At 44.4% G+C, this 4975-nt stretch overlaps 1 pseudogene; it reads left to right on the forward strand.

Annotated features, from left to right (window-relative positions):
* Window positions 1–319: 319 nt before the first annotated feature.
* Window positions 320–987, forward strand: LOC148019679 (protein argonaute 1A pseudogene; annotated as a pseudogene).
* The last annotated feature ends 3988 nt before the right edge of the window (window positions 988–4975 follow it).

The raw sequence follows: 4975 nt of genomic DNA on the forward strand, positions 1-4975 counted from the left end.
CTGTCGTACTGCTGTGCATCCGAGGTGTGGAATCCACCAAAAAGTTGTGTGTGTGACATTTATTACTTTGTACATACTTAGACGTTGTGCTTTCCTCTGCTTGAACGTTTTGCTTCAGTTGGTTCATGTTCAATTTCACAGAAGAGACAAGTGCTATTTGGGAGTGAATCTGATATTTGTTGCAAACAATTTAGAAGGAGAACGGGCTCTAGATCTGCAATGAGTATGGTTTTCCCGAGCTTCTCAAGTTGTTTGCTTATGTTGAAGATACAAAAGGTGATGAGGTTTACACGGTCTATACTCTGGATACAAAGACTGGATGATCTCCATCGTCCTTTCAAGGCATGATCTTGAGCTTCTTGTTGCTATTTTACCCGATAATAATGGAACACTCTATGGGGATCTCAAGAGAATATGTGAGACAGATCTCGGCTTGGTTTCTCAATGTTGTTTAACTAAGCATGTGTATAAGATGAGTAAGCAATACCTGGCAAATGTCGCGCTAAAAATCAATGTCAAGGTGGGTGGAAGGAATACTGTATTGGTGGATGCACTCTCTCACCAAATACCACTCGTCAGTGACATCCCTACCATTATCTTTGGAGCTAATGTTACTCATCCCCATCTAGGAGAGGATTCCAGTCCATCTATTGCTGCTGTGGTAGCTTCCCAAGATTGGCCTGAAGTTACAAAATATGCAGGGCTGGTGCGTGCTCAAGAGCATCGTCAAGAATTGATACAAGATTTGTTCAAGGGTTGGGATGATCCTGCTCGTGGCCCGCAAACGGGTGGGATGATAAAGGAGCTACTGATATCTTTTCGACGAGCAACGGGTCAGAAGCCTCATCGAATTATATTTTACAGGGATGGTGTCAGTGAGGGTCAGTTTTACAAGTACTATTGTATGAGCTGGATGCCATTCGCAAGGCATGTGCTTCTCTGGAATCGAACTACCAACCTCCTGTCACATTTGTAGTGGTTCAGAAGCGTCACTAATGATAGGCGAAGCATAGACAACAGTGGGGAAACACTATTCCAGACATTGTGCTGGTAACAATAGAGGGGAAAGGAAAAAGCAACTAAAAGAAAAAAAGCTGGGGAGGAAAGAAGCAGGAACTGAGTCGCGTTGGGGAACGGAGGGAAAGAGCTCCAACACCATATTACATGGCCAAGATGAACGACTCAGAGGTCTCCAAGCAAGCCAGGGGGGTAATGACTTCTTTGCCTGTGGCTAATTCAAAGGGGGTGTACCCCATTGTCGAGTGGATGGAGCTGTTGTAGTGGAATTCTAAGACATCAAGATACAAGGCCCAGTCTTTCTGGTCCACTCGAGCATAGCTCCGGAGATAGTCTTCGATGCCTTGGTTGACTCGTTCTATTTGTCCATTTGTCTCTGGGTAGAAGAATGAGGAGAATCTCAATTGTGTTTCCAGGGTCTTAAAGAGTTCCTTCCACATATCGCTCATGAATCTTCCATCTCTATCTGATACTATTGCCAGTGGTAAGCCATGGAGTTTGAATACATGTGTGAAGAAGAGGCGTGCTACCTCCTTGGCATTCAGTGGTGGTTTGGTTGGGATGAAATGGGATTACTTGGAGAAATAGTCCACCACTACAAAGATGATTGTGTACCCATGGGACTCGGGTAGTTCCACAATGAAATCCATGCTGATGACATCCCATGGGTGGTTGGGTACAGGTAATGGCTGTAGTAATCCTGCTGGTTTTGAACGTGATGCTTTGACAAGTTGGCAAGTGGGGCAGGTTTTGATGTAGTTGATGACTTCTTCCTTCATATTGGGCCAAAAGAACTGCTTCCCAAGGGCTTCCAAGGTTTTGCTTTGCCCTTTGTGTCCTCCAAGTTTGCCATCATGTATCTCATGTAGGATAAGCTTCTTCAACTCCAAATTGTTGGGGATATACAATCTCTTGCCTAAAAATAGGATACCCTCCTCAAGGGTGTACATTCCATGCAGGGTCTTCTCTGCTTCCACATCTTTGATTATTTTGTGCATCTCTTGGTCTTGCTCTAAGGCCTCCTTGACTAATTCTATGAAGTTGCTACTGACCACACTGACAACTTTCAGGTCAACTTTCCGGCTCAAGGCATCTGCTATCTTGTTAGTGGAGTCGGGCTTGTGTTTAATCTCCAGGTCAAATTCTGCTAGGAAGTCTATCCAGCGGGCTTGCTTTGCCGATAACTTGGGTTGTGGTTGGGAGTATTTGAGGGAGATATTTTCGGTGAAGACTATTGTGTGCTTGTCTTGAACATAGTGCTTCCATTTCTTGAGACCTTGCATCGGTACTCCACCTTGTTTCATCATCGGTAAATTTCTTGGACTCATAAGCTATGGGGTGACCTTCTTGCACCAGTACACCTCCTATGCCATAATCAAATGCATCTATAGAAATTTCAAAGGGCTTGGTGAAATTCGGCACCCTTAAGATGGGAGTTTGACTCATGCATTTCTTCATCTGCTCAAAAGCTTCCTGTTGCACGTTCCCCCATGTAAAAGAGTGATCTTCTTTGGTGAGGTGGGAGAGGGGGCTGTGATGAGGCTGTAGTCTTTGATGAACCTTCAGCAAAATACTGTGAAGTCGAGGAACTCTTGCACTTCTCTTACAGTTTTTAGTACAGGCCATCTCTGGACAGCATCCACTTTCTTAGGATCCACTTTGATTCGAGCTGCTCCTACAATAAAGCCTAAGAATTCCAACTCTTTCAGTGCAAATTCACATTTTTTAGGCTTGGCATATAACTGATGCTGCCGGAGTTTCTCAAAAACCCGACGTAAATGTTGCTTGTGCTCCTCTAAGGTTTTTCTATAGACTAGGAGGTCATCGATGTAGATAATGACAAAGACATCTATCTCACACTTGAAGACTCCATCTATGAGGCCGCAAAATGTGCCTGGCCCATTGCTTAGGCCGAATCCTAATACTAACCACTCAAAACTACCATAGCGGGTGCGAAAGGCTGTGCGGATCTGATGGTACCCTGATCTAAGGTCTATGCGACTAAAGTACTTGGCCCCGTGCAATCTATCTAAGAAGTCTTCCACGAGGGGCATTGGGTATTTGTTTTTTATGGTGATTTTGTTAAGGGCCCTATAATCTACACACAGTCTAAGTCCCCCATCCTTCTTCTTGACAAATAACACTAGGACACCAAAGGGGGATTTACTAGGGCGGATGAACCCTTGTTTTTCTAGTTAATGTAGCTGCTTCTTCAATTCCATGAGCTCAACGTGGTTCATGCAGTAGGGTGCTCAGGCCGATGGGGCAAACCCTGGAATCAATTCAATCTTATGATCCACATCTCGTCTGGGTGGTAGACCCTTGGGTAGCTCTACTGGCATTACATCTTTGAATTCTTCAAGTATCTCTGCTACTTCTGTGTTCTTGCTTTGGTGTTTGGGATTTTTGCCATCTTCTTATTCAATTGGTCGGATCATACATAAGTAGACCATATCTCCTTGTTTGACTGATTTTTCTACCTACTTGGTACTACACGTCATGTTGCGTGGCCTAATAATGGTCCCTTGAACCGGTACTGTCTGGGTTTGGCCTCTTGGTTGGGTTGCATTTGGCTTCACTGTTTGACATGACGCTCGTGGCTTATTTTCCTTCATTTGCACTTTGATTGGGGTCCTGCCAGGCAGTTGCATTCTTTCGCAGGTACTCTGACGCCTTCTCCTTGCATATCTAGCATAATTTCATTTACAGCTTTACCGAATATCGCAATGATATATTTGTCATAGAATTCCAAGCCTAGGATCACTTCAAAATCATCCATGGGGATTACTAAGAAGTCGAGTTTTGCTTTCCACTTGCCAGCTTCTACTTGGATTGCAAAGACTTGTTTCACTTCCTTAGCTTCTCCTTGTGCGAATGTTACTGTTAACCCTTCTAGGGCCTTAGATAGTTTCAATCCATCTGCGCACTCTGGGGTAATGAAGTTGTGCATGGCTCCTGTGTCCACCATGATGGGTTAGTTTCCTTCTCTCACTCGACCTTTGATGTATAGGTGGTGGAATGCTACTACTCTGGCCACCATGCATTGGGGTCGGGCGCTAACTGTCCCTACCCTTGGGTGGTCCATGCTTTCCTCACCTCCGATTGGGATTTCTTGAATATGCGGGGGTTGTGATTCTTCTCCTCCATATGCGCTAGTTGCATTCACCCTCGACCCGCTTGATGAGGTTGTATCTTCTACCGAGCATCTGTTTTGGTAGTGTGGGCCCTCGAAAGCCCCATAAGCAGGATCTTAATTTGCAGTTGCCCATATACAATTTGTGGATGAGCTGCCCACAATCAGAAGCCATGCGCTGTTGATGCCGGGTATGTGATTGTTGCAGGTAGACTAATTCATGTGCAGACAATCATATAAGGACCCAATATAATATTGTATCAAGCGGGGGACAATGGGTGCAGACTAATATGGAGTTCTCAAGGTTTCCAAGACACCTTATGTAGATGATTGTAGGAAAGCCTACCGTAGGCTGCTAGCCATGAAGTGGGACCCTGATAATATTCGTCATCACGTGGAAGAGGAGGAGGAGGAGCAGGGCCAGTAGATCGAGAAACGTAGACCAATAGACACATGAACCATGTCACATGGCGATACCATACCCTTGTATGCTTCCTCCTAATCAGACATTAGCGAAATCGAGACACTCTTCCATGTCAGCACACAACCCGCCATGAGTTTGCCTACATTAGTGCCTCTCGCAAGGCTCTCTAGTCAGTGCAACATTGGCATTTTCCTTCATCAGCATGGCAGCTCAATCCAATAATAGGAAGAAGGAGAAATAATAGTAGCATAGGCGCCTCTCCACCACATATTTAAAAAAAAAATGCATTATATCTTTATCTGTGGAAGATAATCTTTAGGTTTTCTTCCTTTTAATTTAAAGACTTTCAAGATACAAACAAAGCAGAGGCTCCTCTCTTTACAAATTAACTCCATATGCTC

The sequence above is a fragment of the Lygodium microphyllum genome, chromosome 19 (genome assembly GCF_053477565.2).
Source record: "Lygodium microphyllum isolate KBCC chromosome 19, Lygodium_microphyllum_v1.1.10, whole genome shotgun sequence".
In the NCBI taxonomy this organism is placed as follows: Eukaryota; Viridiplantae; Streptophyta; class Polypodiopsida; order Schizaeales; family Lygodiaceae; genus Lygodium; species Lygodium microphyllum.